General features: G+C 37.3%; 1 protein-coding gene and 1 pseudogene across 1 annotated transcript in view; both read right to left on the bottom strand.

Moving 5' to 3' along the window:
* Positions 1-25,682, bottom strand: part of LOC122327901 — a 359,865-nt gene that overhangs the window by 127,825 nt on the left and 206,358 nt on the right.
* On the bottom strand, positions 7,011-14,102 carry LOC122328022 (annotated as a pseudogene).

Raw genomic sequence — 25,682 nt, 5'->3', positions numbered from 1 at the left:
GCCAGGGAGGGGAAGAATGAATGACAGCAGAAGTCTGACTGCAGGGCTGCTGGAGGATGCTCAACCGGGGTTCATCATCTGGGGAACACGACTGGGCACTCGCATCACTGTGTGAGGTGGAATGGCACAGCAAGCAGGACCAGTCCTTACAGTTTACCCAAAACACGGAAAGAAACTGACTCAAGGCAGAAATTGTAATACCACGCAAAGGTGTTTGGCTCTACAGATGTCTGCCAGAGAACAGACATTGCAAAGAATGAGGCTACACTCCAAATGGAGTAAGCCCTCATGCCCAGGGGGCACGGCTCACATTGAAAATGGTATGCCCAGGTGATGGCATCCACTATTCAGTGAGCCAACCTCTCCCTTTCTGCTGACCTCCATAACAGACAAAGAGCTCCATGTGTGGTCCAAGTATATGCGTAAGGCTCTTAATAGACGCAGAAATGCCAAGGCTGAATCTGCTTCCTCCAGGGGCAGTGCTTGCAGGCTGACCACAGGGATGCCGCTGACTGTGTAATGCCACATGAACAGCATATTCTTCTAGCTTTCTCTTTGTACCCGCAAACGTGCCTAGTGAAAGCAATAATGCAAGAACTCTGCTCCGAAACAAATAACTGACGAAAGGTTGCACCTGTTGTCTAGTATATATACCCGTCTGATGGGGAGTGGCTCGGGATGCGTTAACAACTTGCCTAATTTTACTGCTGTTTTCTCTTAATCAGAGCAAATCAGGGCTCCAAGGAAGACTTAACTTGTTGTGACTGACAGACAGGGAACTAGGATTAACTCAGGATTAACAATTTTAAGTGTGAAAAGCCCTTAAAAAATAGTTTACCCCAAAAAAAACTAAAATTACCCCATGAAAATAAAAATTTCTTTCTAAAAATATAATCAGACTCTCTCCAAGCTTTATAATGTCAGGTTGGACTTGTTGTATTACAAATTTACAAAAGGTTAAACACAGATTCCAATATAACAGTATATGCTGAATGTGTATTGTGATTAACATTCTAAGAGCAGGAAGCCCAAGCCCCGAGACCGTTATCTTTTTCTTTCAGTTCTTGAACATCTGGTAGGTGTCCTAAATCAAGTGTGAATGCTAATCCTAAGGTACAACTGTGCCTTTTGTTTCACCTATGCATTTGAATGACACCTGGATGCTAAATAGATCAAGGATCGGAAAGTTCCTGTTCTGGGCTAAGTTTCTGATCGCATTTGCATACTTTTGTTTTACTGGTCTCCACCTCTGTGTACTCCTCCCCTTTGAAACATATATACTTCAACCTAACATGTTTCAGTTAGATTTGTTTCTTGGAGATTTCTTGAAGATTTTCTTGGAGATTGCTTGACGATTTTCTTAAAGATTTCTTGAAGACTTCTTGCAGATGACTACAGCAACGAAATAAAAAACGAACTCCTGCTTTACCAAGAATCTCATGGTCTCTTCTTAAAAGAAGCTAAAAAAAGTTTCCAACAGTTTTGGTGCCGTGACCGGATAGAGCTACTCATCTGAATCCAGACTGAAACTTCAAGCTCAACAAAGATCTGACTTCGATCCAGACTGAATCTTTCAGTACAAACTAAGGGTTGGTGAGTGTAACTCTATCTATCCAAAGAACCATTACAGACCAGTACATTTAAACCCTCTGCGCTTGCGCCAGAGAAGAGTTAACAGACAGCTGTAGGGTTTGGTTAACTAGGTTATCCTCTAAAAATTCATTTTAGGAAGACTTTATCCTCTGTTTTAGGCAGGGAAGACGTTATCCTCTGTTTTAGGCAGGAAGATTGGCATTACTTGCTAATATTTGTGTATCCTCTGTTTTAGGCAGGGAAGACTTTATCCTCTGTTTTAGGCAGGAAGACTTTATCCTCTGTTTTAGGCAGGAAGATTGGCATTACTTGCTAATTGTTTGTTTTATCCTCTACTTTGTTAGAGAAGGTTAACCATAGTTGATCTGTGTTAACAAGTGTACCCTCTGTTGAGAGACGTTAAATGTTTTCTTTGTGTAAGTAACAAAAACAAAATCTACAATGTTCAAAAAGAATGCTAGACTGATTCCAACAACTGAAAAAGGTAGTCTCACAACTCCTTTGTGGTCAGATAGTGAATTCAAATCACTTTTAGGCATGCAAATGAACCTTATAATTACTGAGAAAGTTAGACAAGAGCTAACTCAGAAATGTAAGATCCATCCAGACAAGACTTGGTCTGTAGAGGAGTGTAAAAAGGTTTTAGGAGCATGTTTACGTAAGAACAATTTGAAAGGCATTATCTGTTGCCACAGGGAATTTGGTTTAACACTAGCTTCACAACAATCTCAGCGCATCTCAGAACTAGAGGAACAGAACAAAGAGCTATGTGCTAGAATATCGGCTTTGGCAAAGAAATTAAATCGCAACAAAGCTTCAGAAAAATCTGAGGTGGAAGTTAGTCAGCCTGATAGCACTTATCCTAACTCGCAAGCTTTCCTTGAAACTGAGGTAGCCATCACATCAGTAACTGAGGGGTCTGTAGATTCAGTGAAGGTATGTGGTGCTAGGAGAAGATCTCAGGAATTGAGGGAATTGAAAGTTTCCTCCCAACTCTTCTGTTGTCCAGGTCCAATCAATTGCAAAAATGCTTGGACCTAAAGATATAGAGAGAATATCCCAGAGTTTACCCTCAGCCCACACAAATTTTCCTGAATTTAGAAGAGCCTTAATTTGCAAAATGCGTCTCTACGACATGTCGTTAGCAGAAATCACACAGCTGATGTCACAAATTCTAACTGAATCTGAATTCAATAGTTTTGAGTCAGCTGTTACTTTGGAGCTACAACATGCCAGTAAAGATGAACTGAGAGAGGGAGTTCTGAAAGAGTTAAAGAACATTGTTGGACCAAAATGGATTGGTCAAAGGTCACTAGTTGTATGCAGAAGAAAGATGAAACTGTAAGTGAGTACACTGAAAGGTTTTGTCAGTCAGCTGCAGCATATAGTGGAATAGCTGACACTCCAGAGAAGGTATTGGATCATAAAGGACCACTGTTCGCACGTGGGTTGATGGCCTTTTATCAGAGGACAGAAAGCCTTGCCTTTCTAGATCTAATTTGGTCTAACAAAACTCTCAGAACTAACCTTAACACACTAGCTACATGGGAAAGAGACTCTGATGTTAAAGCCAGAGTAAGGATTGCAGCAGCATCCTTTAAGGTCAACACTGAGAACACCTGCAGTGTTGATCACCTACAGGGACAGACTAGGACACATAGACCAGTGAGGAGCCCAGGGAAGAACCGAACGCAACAGGCCTCGGGGCCAACCCCTGCAGGTGAAGATTTTCCTCATAGGCCTTTCCCCATCCACTAGTCCATCCTTACCTCACTGGTCCATAGGTGTCAAATGACTTAAGACTAGGTCAACAAAACCACTATACGATCATCAAAATTAAACCACTATACGATCATCAAAATTTAAACCACTATACGATCACCAGAAGTCTAAAAATGTCTATGCATGAATACTGCTGGTCTGCTGTTTTCTCTTTTTCTTGTGTTTCAGGTCCGTGTATATGCAAGGTCATCTCATATACAGCACCCTGATTTACACCTCAGACATCCATGAACAAGCTTTATGAGGACAAAGAGTCATCCGAATGATTCTACAGGGAAATGGACTACAGGAAACAGACGTCACAGTTATTCAGATGCCATGGACTTCAGGACTTCCACTTTATACTACATGATTGTGTCATCATGTAGTTTTGTACGACATATTACCATCCATGTCAGTATTGGTCAAGAGTTATGGTTCTGAAAAGAACTATTACAACCTAAGTAAATCTAGGCAAAGACACAGAATAAGATATGTGCCTGTAACTTTTTCAAGTTGCATGACTGAAAGATGGAGCTTATGTTATTAAACATAAGCTATAGAATGGATTTTAGAAGGATTAAATTTGTGTTATGTGAGAGTCATTAAAACTCTCAAATGGGGGATTGTTGTATTACAAATTTACAAAAGGTTAAACACAGATTCCAATATAACAGTATATGCTGAATGTGTATTGTGATTAACATTCTAAGAGCAGGAAGCCCAAGCCCCGAGACCGTTATCTTTTTCTTTCAGTTCTTGAACATCTGGTAGGTGTCCTAAATCAAGTGTGAATGCTAATCCTAAGGTACAACTGTGCCTTTTGTTTCACCTATGCATTTGAATGACACCTGGATGCTAAATAGATCAAGGATCGGGAAAGTTCCTGTCCTGGGCTAAGTTTCTGATCGCATTTGCATACTTTTGTTTTACTGGTCTCCACCTCTGTGTACTCCTTCCCCTTTGAAACATATATACTTCAACCTAACATGTTTCAGTTAGATTTGTTTCTTGGAGATTTCTTGAAGATTTTCTTGGAGATTGCTTGACGATTTTCTTAAAGATTTCTTGAAGACTTCTTGCAGATGACTACAGCAACGAAATAAAAACGAACTCCTGCTTTACCAAGAATCTCTGGTCTCTTCTTAAAAGAAGCTAAAAAAGTTTCCAACAGACTCAACTGAGAATTAAAATAGACTACTGCAACCATCAATAGTCATGTGACGTGTGAAATGCTGTAAGATACTAACTTCAGTGTGTTGATCTGACAGTGTTTATCCTGCAGTAGAGCAGAGATCTGATTCACTTGTGTGTCTTCTAGTTCATGTCCACTCAGATTCAGTTCTCTCAGGAGTAACAGGTTTTACCCACAATTCCAGTCACATACTGACAGCCTTCATCTGCAGCAGGACCCAAAACCTGCAGAAGACACAACGAAAAACAGTTCAATTTATTGTGCAACACAAAACATTTAAAGACTTTCAAACACTGAATCTAAGGAAACGCTCTAGTTTAAGATCTTAGAGCTTGAACAATTACATATATACTATTTATTTATATTTAGTTGGTCATCTGATGCGTCTATTACTATTATTTTGCAGCAGAATTCACCAAACACTTGATGATGCTGGTACTAAGAGAGATCTTTGATAGATGTATTTAACTGATGTCTGTGTTGATACAGCAGTAATTCTGCTCATTATGAGAAGAACTGCAGCTTCAGACGTGATACAGACCTGCTGTAGTAGATCTACAATGTTGTGAATCTGAGCTAATCTGGAAATTAATGTACAGTTTATTCAGTAACATTTAAACAATCAGGATATTTACTCACACTGAATATTATTCATTAGAAATTTTCACAATACATAATAAATGTTAATTATTGAAGCACCAAACTATTGAATTCTAGTAACACAAAATATCTGATTAACCTGTAACTCAACTCACACTGATAATCAAAACAACAGCAGCTGCACTTAAATATTATAATATATAATGTAAGTAATTCACATGTGTATAATTGATTTCATATTATTTCATGATGTCTCACCTCAGTGTGTTTAGTTGACAGTTAGGATCCCGTAGTAAATCACTGAGCTCCTTCACTCCTGATGATCCAGGATCATTTCCTGTGAGATCCAGCTCTATCAGGTGGGAGGGGTTTGATCTCAGAGCTGAAGACAGAGCTTTATAACCTTCTTCACTGATACTGCAGTCTGAGAGTCTACAGAAAAATGTTTTTATTATATTCAAACCTATGTGATAAATAATACTACAAAAAAGACTTAATAGTGTTTTCTTCTAGTTAATCACCATCTGACAAGATCATGTCCTTTTTAAAAATTAATTAAATTTTGATAATAATTTTTAACATTTTGATCAAAAAAGAATGTCATTATTAAAACCAAACAATAGTTCATTACAGTCACCTGAGTTTCTCCAATGTGTATTGTTTGCATTTTAAATTTGATTGTCTTGGTTTTTTTTTTATTATTTCAGATTTTTTATTCTATTCTGTACAGCACTGATCAGCTTTAACTGTTTTAAAATGTTTACATACAAATAAATATAAGTATTGTACTGTATTGTAATATTATGCCAAACGGCCAATAACAGCAGTGCTCATTCACTTCAGCATCTTGAATGTGTCCTTAAAAAACACACTATTCTACAGAGAAAGGTTAAAACCCAGATATTAAATAATTTAATAAAAAATTATAACATATCAATTGTAATATAACTGAATTATAAATGAATACAAAATAAATTTTAAATAGAGTACATTATTTTTAATTATATTGAAACTCAACAAGTCTTTCATCTAAATGATCCACAATAAACAAGCTCAAAATGGTTCATGAAATGTACAGTTCATGCTGGAACAAAAGCCTTTCAATTTCACTTAGAAGCAGTTTGGTACTCAGTTGTGGAAAATTATCAAGGTCCAGGTTAACAAATGGATCTGAATTTTTATCAAAAACTAGGGATTGCCACAAAATTTACCTCAGTATTTCTAATTTACAATTGATATCCTTCAGTCCAGTGCAGAGCAGCTTCACTCCTGAATCCCGCAGATTATTATTGTTCATGTTCAGCTCTTTCAGACTGGAATCTGATCCAAGAAGTGAAGCCAGAGTTGAACAGCTTTTGTCTGTTAAACCACAATTATTTAGCCTACAAGAGAAATAAATTAAATCACTTAAAAACATGAAATATATAAAAAAATACAGAAATGTAATTTATTCTGATTGTTTTACATGAAATACACTGCATTATATATATATATATATATATATATATATATATATATATATATATATATATATATATATATATATATATATATATATAACACTGATTTAAATTTCTCAGATAAAACAAACTGGCAATTTGAAATAAAAACTGAATAAATAAACCTATTACTTATTTGCACACTATTACTGGCAATGAGTTATTTGTTTAAAAAGTACTGCTCTATTATGTTGAGGTGGAGAATCTAGAGGTTAATCATTTATGCATTGAGATTTTACAAGAGTATATCTCATTTATAGCATATTAGAGTATAAAGGACTGCAATTTTTAAAGGAAAAATTATAATAATACTCAATAAGGTAAATGCAGTTTAAAGATGAGAACAGAATATATGAAATGACTTACAGAGCTCTTTTGGAGGTTTTGATGACTGCTGATAATCTAATGAGACACTCATCTGATTTCTTGAATTTCTGAAGCTCAAACTCCTCCAGCTCCTCCTCTGATGTCAACAACACAAAGACCAAAGCAGACCACTGGGCAGGTGAAAGGTCAGCAGATGAGAGACTTCCTTTGTTAAGGTGGGTCTGAATCTCTTTCACCAGAGTTTGGTCGTTCAGTTCATTCAGACAGTAGAACAGATTGATGGATCTCTCTGAGACAGATTAGCTTCAAATTTCTGCTTGATGTACTCAACTATTTCCTTTTGCTCTGGTATTTTCTATTTTTCTTCGTCAACAGACCCTGTAAGAGTCTCTGATTGGACTGAAGTGACAAACCAAGGAGGAATCGAAGAAAAAGATCCATGTGTCCATTATCACTCTCTAGAGCCTTGTCCACTGCAGTCTTGAGAAAATCAATTTCACTTTTGTTTTCCTGTTCTGAGTCTTGATCAAACACACTTTTCTTGTTGATTTCTAGAAACAGATGAGCATAAAGGGCTGCAACAAACTCTTGAATGCTCAAGTGAACGAAGCAGTACATGGTACCAAGGACAATCACTGTTTCCTCCTTAAAGATTTGGGTACACATGCCTGAGTACACTGATGCCTTATAGACGTCAATATCACATGCTTCCAGATCTGTGTCATAGAAGACCACATTGTTTCTTTCCAGCTGATCAAATGCCAGTTTCCCCAGTGAAAAGATGGTGTCTTTATCCCAGGAAACATCTGGTGTGTGTTCTCCATCATACTTTCTTCTGCTCTGCTGGATCTGAAATCTGAGAAAGTGTGTGTACATTTGTGTCAAAGTCTTAGGAGTGTCTTCAGTATTTGGCTCCTGTAGTGTTTTGGAGGCATCTTCAGACTGATTCTTTTCATCACATTTTTTCTTTTCTCTTCTAAAATGTTCTGGAGAACTGTGGCTGAAATCCAGCAGAAGACTGGGATGTGGCACATGATAAAGAGACTCTTTGATTGTTTAACATGATCAATGATTTCTTTGGCCTGATTCTGATCTGTGAATCTTTTTCTGAAGTACTCCTCCTTTTGTGCATCATTGAATCCTCGTATCTCTGTCAGCAGCTCGATACATTCAGGAGGAATCTTACTGGCAGCTGCTGGTCTGGTGGTGATCCAGATGAGAGCAGAAGGAAGCAGATTTCCCTTGATGAGGTTTGTTAGGAGAACATCCAGAGAGGCTGCTGATGAAACATCACACAATATCTCATTATCCTTAAAGTTTAGAGGAAGTCGACATTCATCCAATCCATCAAGAATGAACAGGACTTTGAACTGATTTCTTCTTGTAAGATTCAGTCTTTTCGTCTCTGGGAAAAACTGAGATATAAGGTCCATCAAACTTAGTTTTTCTTTCTCCTTTAAGTTCATCTCTCTGAATGGAAGAGGAAATATGAAGCTGATATCTTGATTTTCTTTTCCTTCGCCCAATCCAGAAGAAACTTCTGCACAGTGACTGATTTTCCAATGCCAGCGACTTTCTTTTTGTCAGTACAGTTCTGATCTGCTCGTCTTGTTCAGATTCTTCAAACAAATTTTTGCACTCAACCTGTATATCTTGTGATTCATGACGTCTGGAAGCAACTTCAATCTGCCTGACCTCATGTTCAGTATTGACCTGTTCACTACAACCCTGAGTGATATAGAGATCTGTGTAGATGTTCTTCAGAAGTGTAGAGTTGCCTTGCTTTGCAATTCCTTCAAACACGCATTGATACTTTTTCTTTAGGCTACACTTTAGCTGATGAATGAAGATCAGCTCATCTGAACACAGAAATAAAATACATATATTGTTTAGTCTCTGGGATTGTTATGTACAAAACAGAATGTGGAAGTCTAAGGGAAGTCTGTCATTGGAAGAGACAGGGCAGGTTATGAACACATAATATGAGAGGCATATGAATCTTTCTTATAACAGATTGTGGAAGAGAAAACAGATTGATGAAGCACTGAAAGTAGCTTAACATTGTATCTTACCTTTTAGAGTATCAGCAGCTCTATCTTGCTTCATCTCTCTCAGGAAGTAGAGCGTGAGATCAAGAGCTGCTTCTCTGCTACTGCATCTGTTCTCATTAAAATCCTCCACAAAGTGTTGCTTGTTCTCTTTTCGTAATATTTTCTTAAAAATTTCCAGCTCATTTTTCAGAAATGTGATTATTTTCTTCTCAAGGTCCTACAAACAAAAGCAAAACCAGAGACAAATGAACAAAACTGAACCATATTCACATCCATATTTGGTCTAAATTACATAATCAGTGATTATAAAAATAAAGGTTATCCAGTAAGATAATTGGTTTGCAATAAACATTTATCAAAATATTTGTTAATACCTGGAAGATCCCTAGGAGGTTGTCTGAAGCAAATGTCTCATAGTGCAGACTGTTAAAATAGCAAAATAAATAAAATGTGGTATATTATTAAACACAAAGTTACTATTCAATTACTATTTGGTAACCTTTTTATAAAACAGTTTTTAAATGAACATGAAATACCTGTATTGAGTAGCTGATGGTGTTTCCTCACTAAACTTTAGTGGTTCATCTTTTGACCAGTTGCTCTTCACAGAGCTGGACAAATAAGAGCCTGAGCTAACACTGATGGCACAAAGAAGAGAAGGAGAGATTTAAAACTTTCACACAATCATTAAAAAAATATAAATCTATTTAAATCTTCCTCCATCACAGCAGAGTTTAAGCTTTTTTCATTCACAGCAGCATCTTCACGTAACACACAAGCATCATTTCTATCACTGTGTCTCTGGAGCATTCAGCTACATCCTCCTCAGTCTCAGTAATTTTCTCTCATCTTCATTTCTATCTTCTCTAGAATAGTGGCAATGAGCCCAGCTTAAACACAAACGCACATCCTTGATTAACAGCTTTAGCATTATTCACTTTATCTCCCATTATATCAGAAGTAGTAATAAATGTGATAAAATACACCACAGTTGCATAAGTACATGGGTTTGAGCCGACTACAAACCTGAATTTTTAATTATTAAATGAGAAACTCTATCGTCCAGCAGCAACAATGAGATTCAGACATTTTAAAATTATAATACCCACAAGAGGAATTTATATTAATTAATAATAACAGCAGAAGACAATCAATAAGAGCAAACTAAAGAGCCACACAACTGAGACCCGTCCAGAGCAAGGTCTGCATGAAGTTATCCACCAACTAAAACCAGAAACATTGTAAAACCAGGGATGATCACTGCAGTCCCTTTGTGTTTCCTCAGAAGAGCTCTAAACATCTCCACAGGTATAAACAGATCAAGAACAATCCTGAAACACTGTTTGCTGTTCAGTGACCGACCTGCTCCTCTACACCAGCTCCTCATGAAATACTACTTTCTACCTTCACCACAAAAAAAGGCATCTGCAAAGGCAGACAGATCCTGTCAACCAGATCAACCATGTAAAAACAAACAAAATTTTCCCCTCTGAGATTTAAAGCAAATTATTAATGTCCCAGCTAAAAGACAAGAGCCATTTGAAGCAGCTTACAAAGGACATGATGCATTTAAAACAAGAGTATAGAGAATATCTGCAGAGAAACAAACAACAGATGTCACAGGAGCATCATCAAGCTAGAGAAGAGCTGAAGGAAATTCACTTTTAGACAGAAATTTTAAAGAAGCAGGATAGGCTTTCTGTGCTGAGATCAGTACTTTGAAAGAAAGATCAGGTTATAAAGAATAGAAAGGAACTATTTCCTGTCTAGAGATGCCTGCTGATAATCACCAATTACCTGAACTTTTCGCCAGAGCAACCTCCACAGAATACCAAAGAAATGCAAAAAAATGAGGTTAAGGCAAAATATTGTTAAACACAAAGTGGCCTGTTTCTTAAAATATTATACCAAATAAGCCTGGTTTATTTCAGATAGTCTGACTTATTTTAACCAAATCCAGCGACATAAGACGGACTAACTAAAAATGTATTATTATTTGGTAAACTAGTTTTATGAAACGGTTTTAACGATGCAACTATAAGTTAATGCTGTTAAAGAGAAGGTTTTATTTAAATACAAATTTAAGGTTTTCTATCCTTTAAGGAGAGAACTAATGACACAAGTAATGGTAAAAACACAGTAATATGGGGTTCTTTAGTGTCATTTGAAATAGTTTAATGCTGTAAATGGTAGTTAAATGGATGAAAAGATATATTCATGGCTCTATGGTGAATTTATGCCATTTGTCATATATCACAAATATCTAGTGTATCTAGTGAGAAATGATCTAGTACCATATAACACAAAACATGAAATACCTTTCAGCAGCTAGTGGTGTCTTCTCACTAAACTTTGGTGGTTCATCTTTTGACCAGTCGCTCCTCACAGACACAGAGCCGGACACATAGCCGGAGCTTACACTGATGACACAAAGAGAAGGAAACTTTAACACAATGCATTTTTTAAAACCTAAAAAAAATAATATGTACATCAATAATAAATAAAAAAGAAAGTGTAAATCGTCCTCCATCACAGTAGAGTTCACATCCCTTCAGTCACAGCAGCATCTTCATGAACACACAAGCTTCGTTTCTATCATTGTGTCTCTGGAGCATTCAGCTACATAAAAATACTTAATTTTTTCTCACCCTATTTTTTTATTATTATTGTTACCAAATTCTGCTTTTAGCATGTCTAATTATTTGAATGCATAAAAAAAACAGTAATGGGCGTAACAACATCAAATTTAACCAGACTTTTATTTTGACGGGTTGCTGTAAATACAATACTGGTCCATATTGCGATTAGACTTAAGTGTATTTAACAACTTTTGATTAGTTCATTAAAAATGTGACAAATTTCATGACATTCAGCAATAAACTGTGAATTCTGTTACTAATATGTTAATAAATTATGATTATTTTAAACAGTGATTACAGTAGGCTACCGGTTTCTTTAATATTAAAAGGTAAGTATCTGAATATAATGCAAATTTATGAAATAAAATATGGTGTGAGAATATTTCATCTCGTTGGAGAAAAATAAAATGTTGGGTCATATTTAAATCTAGATTTAAACCATAGCAAAGGATCAATTTTTGCTGTTTTAAAAAAGGCTCTATTCTTCACTCATTAAGACAGGTTAGATCCGTCCGTTTGCCCTTCATACGAGCCTGTTATCAAGCTCCTTACCGATGAAACATCTCTCCTCTTCCTGTCTGTGTCTGTGTCTTATCACTCACAGCAGAGCAAGTCTGTTCTCGATAACGCTGTTGTGAACCTTTCAGAATTGCAGCAAACGAGGCACATTTCGTGGCAACTGCCTCAAAGTTTTTGGGCTACTTTTCCCTGGGATCTTTAGCACCACAGTTTCGCCTTGATCTGTCTGTTTCGAAGGACCGAGAGGAAGGTGGAACAAGATCCCTCATCACTATATAATGCTTTGTGATGGGTCACTGTGCCTGTATGATGGGCCGGTTCTTGGTGGAGAAGTTGTACCGGCCTGAAAACGCCCAGGCTGCCAGATGGCTTGTCCACCTCTGACTCCACATACACAGAAATACAGCTTTATGATGAACTACAGCAGATCATCAGACATTAAAACTCTTTCTGTCTGTGAGAAGAACACAAGGACCGATGTGTGTTTTCTGCTCGGTGTGTGTCTGTCACCACAGAAGAGAAAACACTCAGTCTGCCCTGATCTCATGTTTCCAGCACATCCAGAGTATATTACTTCATATCACTCTGTTGTATTGCTTAAATGTACAGATTCACAGAAGCAAAATATCTGTTTTAATCTGTGACAATCTGAAAACATTGATAGCATTTGTTTTTTGAATCCTTTGACACGACAATAGAGAGAGTGTAGTTTTTTCTCTGAAAGCAGACTCAAGTCTTACCTCTGTTTCTGTGGGAGACTCATCTCTTTCTTCTCTTCTCTGAGATCTTTGTGTCTCTGAAGATCATCAGATGTTCCTCATGTCCTGAACATGACCCTGTCAGATCATGAGAGATCATGAGAGTTCAGAGGAATACAAGAAGAAAAACAACTAGTGCGCAATGATTGAGACAAACATTCAATATAATCAATCGATCAATCCCCCCCAAAAAACCCTCAAAAGCACTTATCAATAATTGCTGTAATAATCATCACTAACAACAGCACTGAAATAAGAGAGCATGCATTACGCATCTGGCTGATAAAACAAGCACAGTTTACCTGTCAGTCAGATGCATCTGTGTGCCTGCTTTGGATGCGTGAACACGTGGACGACGAAACAAGAAAATCTCTAACGGACAAAGACACTGAAGGTAAAAAAATAGGGGTCATTTTTCAGCTCATAAATATAGCATATGAATAATATGAAAACCCATTTATTACGGTATGCAAACTATTTGGCCTCATGTGTTTGTATAAACCAGAAAATATGATTGGTTATTGTCAAGCAACATTTCTTAGCCAATTAAAAGACAAAAATAAAGCATATCATTTTTTTTAAAGCGTATCTTGTGCTTGAGTGGTTTACAGTCACATTAAACCTTGCTCAAAGGAATCAAATATCCAGTTTTATAACAATGAGATTATTCCCGGCCTTAAACATCTTAATCCATAATTGAAACAGACTTTGGATTCTCAAGCCTATGTATGGGTTAACATTTTTTCAATAACAATAACTTTTTTTCTCCACCTGTGTTATTATAACAAACTACACTTTCAGTGGGATTTTAAGCCACTACAATCAATAAGACTCTCTGCTGATAGTAAGTTTGATTAATAGCGTCAAATATCATTTATAAGATAACTTCTGCTCCGTAATCGTCTCATTTTGGGTAAAACAGATAAATAACACTAAAGTGCTTTGTAACGCAGTAACTCGAGCAGATATCAAACTACTTTTTACTCTTAATGGAGTCATGTTATTTTTTACTTGGACTGAAGCAAACCATTCTTTAAGTAGCAACACTTTTAAGTGCAGCCGTGAAAGCATTCAAACTTACTCGGAGTAGTTGTGAAGATGTTGATCTGTAGGGAAAGTCTCCAGAAGTCTTAAAACACTTTCGGTTTGTGATCGTCTTCTTCTCTGTCGTGTTAATATCCGGGTGAAATACCGCCAGCTACTGTCCTGGAGCACGACTACCTCCAGAATACAGTAATACAGTATTATCATACTATTCTTAGCTATGACTTTGCTTCTGATTTACTATATACCATCTCTATGACCATCTATAACCAAACCATATTTAATCCCTGATGTCTAAATAATATTTCATTTCAATTTGATTATTTCTATTTATTAGGTGATTCGTTTTTCCTTGTTTTATGTCACTTTGTATTCTATAAAAATGTGTCGCCATATTTTTTTTTCCAATTGATCATACAAGCTTGTATAATCATCGACTTCCTTTCATCTATGCTTGTTAAACCAAATGCAAGGGAAAAAAAAAAAAAAAAAAAAAAATTATATATATATATATATATATATATATATATATAATGCTATACGTAGTGGTATATATATATATTATATAATCATGTTTGTGTATGGTTATTAAGCATCTGAGACTAAACATCTGAGAGCAAATGAAGATTGAATTGTATCAGAAAAAAATTCAATGAATTGCTTGAGTGATGAAGAATCTCATGCTTTGAGATAATCCATGCGCTTTCCAATGATGATTGAAACCTTTTTTGAGACATTGAGACTACAAATCCCAAGTAACTTGACAATACTTAAAGTGATTGTTACGTTAGTATATTTAATTTCAATCTATGTAAAACTGAAAAGACCTGCCTGTATTATTGAGGAAATGTTATTTGATCACTCATGTATTTATACAGTGCCCTACACATTTTTAATTAAAAAAATGTTCACATTTGCAAAACTAATAGTAAAAATGTAAGAAAATATCCACAATAGCAAAAAACATTTATATTTTGGAATCTAAAATTTACAAATATATTTGTAATATTTGTACTTCTATAGGGGAAAAAAAATCAGGAAAACAAACTTCTTAAAATTGTTAATCAAACATCAAGTAAAAGGCACACAATTTCTAAACACTGAAGCGGTCAGTTCAGCACAAACTCACTGTGTGTGAAAACTCCTGTTTTAATCAATTCATCTCAAAACTATACAATTCTTTTAATTACATTGTGTTTTGTTTGTTGTAAAGAGAGGATTTGTGATTAATAAAAACAGAGACACAAAGCTAACTTAATATACATTTAAATACAATAACGGTATGTATAAAATGTGAGAGAGATCGGGTAAATGTTTTAAGTAACATTAAAATTTCACACATTGTAATTTGCTTTATATATTTTGATAAATTAAAGTGCTGTGCACACTTAACATGATGGGTTAAACTAAAGAGACAGACATACTCATCTTAAATGTTAAATTAAACAACATGATCATTAGGTTGAATATTAAATCAATATTAATGATTCAATATCATGTTTCTAACACAAGTCTCTTCACCTGTATGAATCATATTTAAACATTTATCACACATTTATTTCTCTTCATAGACACATAGTGAAGTTCTTCTGTGGATCTTCATCTGATGTTTACTGCTCCTCTCAAGATGATCTCAAACTATGATATACAGCATTTATAACTTTTCAGTGACTGAACTCTATCAGGTATTTCTTGTGATGGATCTTGATCTTCATCTACACTGTAAGGTGGGACAGAAAAGAAGATAATCAGAGTTTCGTGGAATAAATTACAGCTTAGGTTAATACTTTTTAACCTATTTTAACAGTTTGGAATAGTTAGTATTTACAATTATGTAGTATGTATGTAATAGGCTGCTACTGTTACACATTTCTAACAGGCCGAGTCTGTCACACAGCTACTTGTGTAACCAAAAGATTGTCACAGATGTGTTGCAGACTTTATACAACGTAATTATAAATTAAAGTACACAGACATGAGCAACTTAATATAAAGTTGATCAAGATTATACTTAAGTGTACTTCATGTGTATCTATACTGAACACTTTATCTAGCGGCACCTTTTTGATTGAACCCACATCTTAAACATGTCATACATTTCTAAATGTACAGTTACCGGAGTTTGAATATGTATTTATAAAACTATATTTGTGTTTTAAATATAACATGTAGAACATGAATTCCTGTTTTTTTCAGCAGGGAAGCTACTGTTCACATCAAAACATCTAAAAAAACATCAAAACATTCTGTTTCTGTCTCTATCGAGTGAATATAAAGAGAAACACAAACTAAACTTCCAGGTTCACCTGCGTTTTTAGGAACTGTTTTTTTTTTGGCAGAAGCTTTGCGTTTAAAGAGCTAAAAATATACTTCAGCTCAAAGTAATTATTTGTGTCTAATTATTCTCTTATGTGTCAAGAAAGAGCATAATAAGTGTGATTATCACAGAATAAGTCTCTTCAGGAGATATTAGTCCTGATCACCCTGTCAGGTTTATTCTGTGATAAGTGTCTGGATGAACATTATCTCTTACATGAAGTAAGTGTAAAGTAAAGTGAGGTGTTGCTTGTCAAAGTAAAAACACACAAGAGACAGAGACATTGATCATGTGATGCTGGACGACTGTGAGCCGAAGCTGAATCTGTGTTACGTCCTGTGGACGTATTTTGGGTAATGTGTGATCTTGAGAGGGTGATGTCACCTATAGGGCATGTTTGGGGTTGCATGTCTTTCTCTCTCCCTCTTGTTGCAGATTGTTAATTGGGGCCCAGCTGATGCTCATCGTTGATCAGCGCTCTGCTTAAAGATCGCAGAGGAACCATGATGGACGCTGACGGCTTCGTGTTCACTCTTTTCCCTGATCCAGAAAGTGTTGTATTTAGGGTGGCCGATTATGGTCTTTATCTCTTAGTCTTGTGAGGGAATTGTTCTCTCGTGAACTATGGGAGAGCATGTGGATGCTCTGGTGTTTTGATTTGTTTTCAGTTTTCTTTTAAAACTTTGTTTGTCTTTTGGAAGCGGTAGGGAGAGGGTGCCATTTTCTTTGAAATGGAGGTTTTGCCTATGTTTACATTAGTTAGGGAGTAAGGTAAGACTCTGTTATTTTTATTTTTTTTCTTTTGAGTAGGTTATTTATAATATTCAACGTAGTTATAGAGTTTTGTTTATTATGTTGGCCTTGCCCTCTCCTGAAGATTTGCTTCCTCTGTCATTCTTTTGTTAAATAAATGAAAGATTTATACAAGACTGCGTTTGTGCTTTTCTGGATCAGGGGATTGATGTGACCGTCAGACGTTTTTTTTTCTGTTTTTGTTGACTTTATTTGTTACAGCCTCCCGTGCCCCCTAGACAAACGGGGAGGCTCGTAACAAGTGGGGGCTCGTCCGTTTCCTTTTTCTCCTCATAAAGAGAGAGTTTGTTTAAGTTATGGATCGTAAAGTGCACGATTTATTCCGTTCGCCCTAAATTGAAATCTGTAACGATCGGGATTTGATAAACCGCGTATTGTGGTGAGTACTCTTCCTTTTTTCTCTCATGTTTTGACTGTTTTCATCTGTGGGTGGGGAAAGAATAGGGAGACGCATTATGGAATTTGATCTAACGGCATTCACGCTTGCGCCTACGGTCGACGTTTTTAATAGTTGTAGAAAAAAGACTTAATTTTGATCGCGGAGTTCTTTGATATTAAGATTCAAAAGGAGACCACTAAACAGGTGCTTAAAGAAGATCTATATGAGAAATTGTTAGCTGCAGGCATTCTACCTAGGCAATCTGGTGACGATGATGATGAGCTTCAGATGGGTGCGGCAGGGGATACTGATGTAGTGGGTGTTATTGCACAAGAGGTGAGTCCGATTGTTTTAAAATTAAAAGAGATGGATCTCCTAATTAAGAAACAAGAATGTGAGGCAGAGAGGATTAGATTTCGTATGTTAGAAAAGCAAGCAGAAAGAGATATTGAAATGCTTAAACTGGATTTGGATTTCTGTTCCATGTGCTCAACCTAGGTCGGTATCCTCGCCCATAATTACGACAGATAGCACTGTGACTGAGGATTATTCTCAAGTTGATTCGGGTGAAGTGTTTGACGTTAGTAAGTATATTCGACTTGTGCCTCTATTTAGGGAGGCTGAAGTCGATTCTTACTTTATTGCGTTCGAGAGAATTGCGACTAAGCTAAAATGGCCAAAAGAGATGTGGGCTTTGCTGTTACAATGCAGCCTCACAGGGAAAGCTCAAGAGGTCTGTTCAGCCTTACCTATTGAAGCTTCCCTTCACTATGAAACTGTAAAGTCTGCTGTTTTGCGTGCGTATGAGTTGGTCCCTGAGGCCTATAGACAAAAGTTTCGGGGGCATGTGAAAACAGTCAAACAAACTTGTATAGAGTTCGTGAGAGAAAAGAGAGTGCTCTTCGAGAAGTGGTGCATTTCTAGCAAGGTTACATCATTGGAGGAGTTACAGGAGTTAATCTTATTAGAAGAGTTTAAAAATTGCGTACCAACTAATATTGGTGTATATTTAAACGAACGAAAAGTTACTTCTCTTGCTACTGCTGCTGTTTTGGCAGATGAATTTGTGTTGACACACAAGAATGTTTTTTTTTTTTTCGGGTGCGACGGTTAAAACTCCAGTGGGGGACGTAGAAAATTCGACGCCGCGTGTTACACGTTCGTTTAAGGGTGAAATGGTTCGTAAAACAAGTGGGGGTGATAATAAGCGAGTTTGTTTCTTTTGCCTCGATCCGAATCATTTAATTGCAGATTGCAAAGCGTGGAATCAGAAGAATGACGCTTTTAAATCTAAGAATGGCGCTTTTAAACCTAAAAATGTCGCTCTTGTTGAGTCCGTACACTCTGTTAATGAAGAAGAGCCTTATCAGCCTTTTTTGTTTGCGGGTACAGTCTCGTTATCATCTGATTCCGAGTTTAAACCTGTAGTAATTTTGCGTGATACGGGCGCAGCTCAATCGTTTATATCTGCAGGCGTCTTGCCGTTCTCTGATTCTTCCTTTACTGGTAATGAAGTACTGGTACGAGGAATTGAGATGCACTGTGTGAACGTGCCGCTTCATGCTGTATATTTAAAGTCGGATATCGTTAGTGGGATAGTCAATTTAGCTGTGCGTGAACGGTTACCTGTGGATGGTGTTGACTTGATTCTTGGGAATGATCTTGCAGGTGGCATAGTCTTCCCTACACCGATTGTGACTCGCATGCCTAATACCTATTTACGCGGTGATATAGCTGAAAAGTTTCCTTCTGTGTTTCCCTGTTGTGCGGTTACTCGTGCTCAAGCACAGAAGTTTAAAGAAGTGGTAGACCTGTCGAAAACTTTTTTAGCTAAGGACATGTCTAATTCTGTAGAATATACTTTGTTTGTATCACCAGATTCTGATGCTGATGTGCCCTCTTTGGGGGAGGAGGGTGATGTGGAGACTTCTTTGAAGGTTGGCAGAGAGTCTTTAGCTGCAGCACAGAGAGCAGACCCTTCTTTGGCGAAATGTGTAAAGGCTGCTGAGAGTGGTGCCCATGATTCTACATCAGGAGGCATATTTTTGGGAAGAGGGCTTGCTAATGCATGAAATGGAAACCCTCAAAAGAAGAGCTAGGATGGTAGGAGGTTCAGCAAATAGTTTTGCCATCTACCTATCGGTCACAGGTTTTGAAACTCGCCCATGAAAATTTTCTTTCGGGACATCTTGGTATAACAAAAACATATTACCGTATTTCTAGGTACTTTTTCTGGCCTGGGCTTAAAAGCTCTGTTTCCAAACACTGTAAATCCTGCCATGTTTGTCAGATAGCAAGCAAACCAAATCAGAAAATTCCTCCTGCGCCTCTTTGTCCAATTCCTGTGGTGAATGATCCATTCGACCGACTGATTATTGACTGTGTCGGGCCGATGCCAAAAGGGAAAGCAGGACATCAGTACATTTTAACAATAATGTGTGCAGCAACTCGTTTTGTTGAAGCGATTCCAATACGTACATTGAGGGCTAAGGTGGTGGTTAAGGAGCTTCTTAAGTTCTGTACTACTTTTGGGCTACCAAGAGTCATTCAAAGTGACCAGGGCTCAAATTTTACCTCCAAAGTTTTCAGGCAAGCTTTGGAGATGCTTGGAATTGGTCATCAAATGTCCAGTGTTTGCCATCCTGAATCACAGGGGGCTTTAGAGAGGTTCCACCAGACTCTCAAGGTGATGTTACGACGATACTGTATCGAGACTGGTAGAGATTGGGCTGAGGGTCTTTCTTATTTGATGTTTGCAGCAAGAGAGACTGTGCAGGAGTCTCTTGGCTTCAGCCCTGCTGAACTCGTTTTTGGACATACTGTGCGTGGTCCATTAAAATTATTGAGTGATCAACTGTTAAGTCAGTCCCCTAAGCCTGTGCCTGTTGATGAATACGTTACCTCCATTCGTGACAAGTTATGTAGAGCACGCGATTTGGCTAAGCTACATCTGTCTGAATCCCAGTCAGAAATGAAGCAACGATTTGAAACTAAAAGCGTGAAACGAGACTTTGTGCCTGGTGATCGAGTATTGGTTTTGTTGCCTATGCCTGGGTCGATTCTGCATGCCAAGTTCGCAGGTCCATATTTGATTCAAAGGAAGTTGAATGAAACAAATTATGTCGTCGCTACGCCGGACCGAAGGTGCAAGAGTCGTGTTTGCCATGTAAATCGGCTTAAAGCGTATGTGAGTAGGACTTCATCTGACGACCATAGCAATCTAGTTGATCCTCCCTTCACTTATGCTGCTGTTACGGTGAGCACAGTGGCTAAGTTTTCTGCAGAGGAAGGTGAATTCCCAGGCGGAGACTGCCCTATTTCCCCTGCCCGCCTTCAGAATTCTGTTATACTGCAAGATCTTTCTAGTTTTCTTTCACATCTTACTGCAGAACAGTCCCAGGACTTGTTGGAGTTGTTGAGTAACTTTTCGACCTTGTTTAGTGATGTGCCTGGTAGAACCTCTGTCTGTGCCCATGACATTGATGTGGGGACTGCTAATCCAATCAAGCAGCATCCATACAGATTAAATCCACGAAAGCGTGAAGTTATGAAAGCAGAAGTTGACTACTTGATAAGGCATGGTATGGTTGTACCCAGTCAGAGCCCATGGAGCTCCCCCTGTCTGTTGGTACCTAAACCTGATTCAACCTTTCGATTTTGTACGGACTACCGTAAAGTCAATAGTATAACAAAGCCTGACTCTTTCCCTCTTCCTAGATTCGAGGATTGTGTTGATAAGGTTGGTTCAGCTAGATATGTTACTAAGCTGGATTTATTGAAGGGATATTGGCAGGTGCCTCTTACTCAACGAGCCTCTGAAATATCTGCATTTGTAACCCCCGATCATTTTCTACAATATACAGTTTTAGCTTTCGGGATGAGAAATGCACCTGCTACATTTCAGAGGATGATGCATCACGTATTGTCTGGAGTTCCAGATTGTGAAGTGTACCTGGATGACATTGTGATTCATTCAAATGATTGGGAACAACATTTGAGGACTCTTAGAGATGTTTGTGGACGCTTGGAGACGGCATCATTAACACTGAACCTGGCAAAGTGTGAATTTGCTAAAGGTACGATCACTTACTTGGGCAAGCAAGTTGGTCAGGGACATGTGAAACTAATTGATGCTAAGATAGCAGCCATACTCCAGTTCCCTGTTCCATCTAATAAGCGTGAATTGAGACGTTTTCTGGGGATGAGTGGTTACTATCGAGCCTTCTGTCCAAATTTTTCTACTTTGGTCTGTCCACTCACTGACCTCCTTATTATAAAACGGGAGTTTGTGTGGTCCACTGACTGTCAACTTTCCTTCGAAGCCGCAAAGGATCTCCTTTGTCAGGCTCCTGTTCTCTCTGCTCCTGATTTTTCAAGATCTTTTAAGTTGCAGGTGGATGCAAGCATTTCCTATTTTTCTAGAAAGTTCATTGGTGCTCAACGGAATTATAGTGTGATCGAAAAAGAGGCCCTTGCACTATTATTAGCTCTTAAACATTTTGATGTGTATTTGGGAAACAGTGTTACCCCTGTGGTGGTTTATACTGATCATAACCCTTTGGTGTTCCTTTTTCGTATGTCAGGTGCAAATCAACGCTTGCTACGGTGGTCCCTTACTCTACAAGAGTATAACTTGGATATCCGGCACAAGAAAGGGGTGGAAAATGTTATGGCGGATGCCCTTTCGAGAGTATGAAAACTACCAAAATGTTGTCCACTAACTAAGAGTCAAATAGTTGACTTTTTTTATATATTTGTAGTCTTAGTGGTGGGGGTGTTACGTCCTGTGGACGTATTTTGGGTAATGTGTGATCTTGAGAGGGTGATGTCACCTATAGGGCATGTTTGGGGTTGCATGTCTTTCTCTCTCCCTCTTGTTGCAGATTGTTAATTGGGGCCCAGCTGATGCTCATCGTTGATCAGCGCTCTGCTTAAAGATCGCAGAGGAACCATGATGGACGCTGACGGCTTCGTGTTCACTCTTTTCCCTGATCCAGAAAGTGTTGTATTTAGGGTGGCCGATTATGGTCTTTATCTCTTAGTCTTGTGAGGGAATTGTTCTCTCGCAAACTATGGGAGAGCATGTGGATGCTCTGGTGTTTTGATTTGTTTTCAGTTTTCTTTTAAAACTTTTTGTCTTTTGGAAGCGGTAGGGAGAGGGTGCCATTTTCTTTGAAATGGAGGTTTTGCCTATGTTTACATTAGTTAGGGAGTAAGGTAAGACTCTGTTATTTTTTTCTTTTTTCTTTTGAGTAGGTTATTTATAATATTCAACGTAGTTATAGAGTTTTGTTTATTATGTTGGCCTTGCCCTCTCCTGAAGATTTGCTTCCTCTGTCATTCTTTTGTTAAATAAATGAAAGATTTATACAAGACTGCGTTTGTGCTTTTCTGGATCAGGGGGTTGATGTGACCGTCAGACGTTTTTTTTCTGTTTTTGTTGACTTTATTTGTTACAGCCTCCCGTGCCCCCTAGACAAACGGGGAGGCTCTGATTTTACCTGCTTTTCCTACAATCTGATCAAATCTATTTCAAACTGTAATGATTCACTATTACTGATATCATTAATAAAGCAGCTGCTGCTGTATAAAGTGTGACTGTGCTTCTGTTCTCTTCCCTCCTTTGTGTTAAACATCTCATCAACTTTTTATTTCATTCTGACACAAACCCTTTGAGATAAAGCTTCATGATACTTTGATAAACTCTTCTCACAGATATTTGAAAGTGTGTATTTGTTCACGTATCAGAGTTAAATGAATCTCTTTAATATCTCAAAGTGAAGTTTACTCACCTCAGTTTACAGTTTGAGTCTCGTAGCACATCAATGAGCTGCTGCTTTGAGTCTCCGATCTCATTAAACCTCAGATCAAGCTCTTTTAGAAACTGCAGTGTTTCTGTTTTTGTCAAACACTGAGTTAAAGAAGAAACATCTGTAATGTCACAGCCACGAAGACTAGAAAGAGACAAAAAGAAAGAGAGATCTCGAACAAAATCATAAAGAAGAATATTTCACAAAAATAATGAGCTCAGACTCATCACAAGATTTTGAGTATAAAGAGAGGAAGTAATCATGAATTTAAAGATTTAAAATAATTGACTGTATATTTCACATATATTTAGAAGTAAAATCATTTTTCTCTATCCATTTGAGTAAATTATTTTTTGGCAAATTTTCTGAAACTTCACACACAATCAGATGCTTTTCACTATTTGAGAAGAAGTGAAAAAGTCTTACTGTTTCAAAAAACATAAAAAATCTTTATGAACATGCAGTTTTTTTCTTGAGCTGCTATATTTGATTTATATTTGATCTAAAACTTGACACAAATTTAGATGTAATGTCACTTCCTGAAAACCATGTTTTAGTTTTGAAGCATTAAAACAACTTCAATATTGTGTTTTCTCTTGGAATTTCAAATCTTGAAAGTGAGTCCCTAGTGAGTCAGTAGATGTGGACAGTCATGATTGGATCAGTCTAGTAATGCTAACAGACACTGGCATCTTTCCTGACCTCTGGTTGTTGTATGGATCACATCTTTCAAACTGACATACAATCTGGACAGAAATGTCTGACTTCCTCATGAACCTATTCTTCATCACTGCCCTCACACTCCTTCCTTCTGTCCTCTTTGGTCCTCACCCTATTTGATTTATTATTCCAACCTTATTTAATGATGCATCATATCACTATTATTTATCAATCATTTCTGAATTAAGTACAGATTTGTCTCTCCGTCTTATAAAAATGAACCTAAAACACATAAAAGCTATTCTACTTCCTGCCAATGCTGGTCAATAGTGCCAGCTACATTAAAAATACATCTTTGTCAGATTTATATCAGTTCTTTGTCAGTTCTGCATGAAGCTCAGATTCAGTTGTTGTTTTTATAAAAGTGCAGTAAAAATGTAAAAATATGTGACTTAAATGAATCACGAGTAAAGACCATCCAGTGCAATAAATAAAATATTGTTAAAACCTGAAAACAATATTTGTAAATAAATAATAAAACATTTATAATATAAAACTAAACTATGAATTGAGGATAATAGTTATATTTCATATCTGGAGAATATTTAGAGCAAAAACAAAGGTTTGTGATTTGTAAAGTAATTACGATCAACTATAGAACCTCTTTAAAATAATATTAAAAACGTAAAATGGAGTTTAAATAATTGTTGTTTGTTATTGCTGTGATCATGTGACTGACAGGTTTCCTGCCTTCACATCATCAGACGAGAGAAGAGATGTTTTCTTGAGGGACAGTTATTTTCATTAAACATCACGAGGGTCCATTTATTTTTGGAAATAAAATATGTGCCAAAATAAATCAAGCTTAAGCAGCACTAAAATATTGCTGATATTGATTTCCTTAATAAACTAATAATGATACTAACTCTAGTTTCTCCAGCTTGAATTGTGTGTTCATCAGTAGATCACTGAGGTGTTTCACTCCAGAGTCTCCAAATTCATTCCAGCTCAGGTTCAGGTCTCTCAGGTGTGATGGGTTTGATTTCAGAGCTGAAGTCAGGATGAGACTCTGTTTCTCTGTAATACTGCATCCACACAGACTGAAGACAGAAAGAGAAAAGACAATGAATCAGACACGTTATGTTCATGTGTGACTTAAATTAATCACGAGAAAACATTTTACAGTTCATTCAGTTTTTAATTCAATGTTGTGAAATTATTAAGAGGAAACTGTCAGGGATTGGCAGTAGCCTGTTGTGTTTGTCTTGTGTTTTGTTGTCCTGAAGCACATGGCCTTTGTTTTGACAGCTCGCCATGTGCTTTGCTGTTAACTCCTCCCCTCTTGTTAACCCTAATTGTTTCACACTCCTGCACCCCCATTTCTGTTAATTACCCTCCCTACTTAATCTCCTTGTGTTTTCTGTCCTTTGTCAGTCCGTCGTTTGATATTTGTTCATCCTGACTCTGATCACCAGTTTGATAGTTTGACCAGTTTTTGTTTGTCCAGTCTTAGTCCTGTTTTCAGTCCAGTTAGTACAATTTTTGTCTTGTTGATGTTTTGTTTGTTAGTTTTTTTTGTTTTCCCCCTTTCTGGCCCCATCTCTCCAGCTCACCTTCTACCTGGCTCAGTACTCTCCTCTCATAGACTACCTTTGGGTGCCAGTACCCGTCTTGGTCCTCTAGCGGGTGGATGTTGAACGTGGCTACTGCGTGAGGT

Source organism: Puntigrus tetrazona, chromosome 22 (genome assembly GCF_018831695.1).
Source record: "Puntigrus tetrazona isolate hp1 chromosome 22, ASM1883169v1, whole genome shotgun sequence".
Taxonomy (NCBI): domain Eukaryota; kingdom Metazoa; phylum Chordata; class Actinopteri; order Cypriniformes; family Cyprinidae; genus Puntigrus; species Puntigrus tetrazona.
Note: the sequence above shows the minus strand (reverse complement) of the source record. Positions and strands in the feature narration are given on the sequence as shown.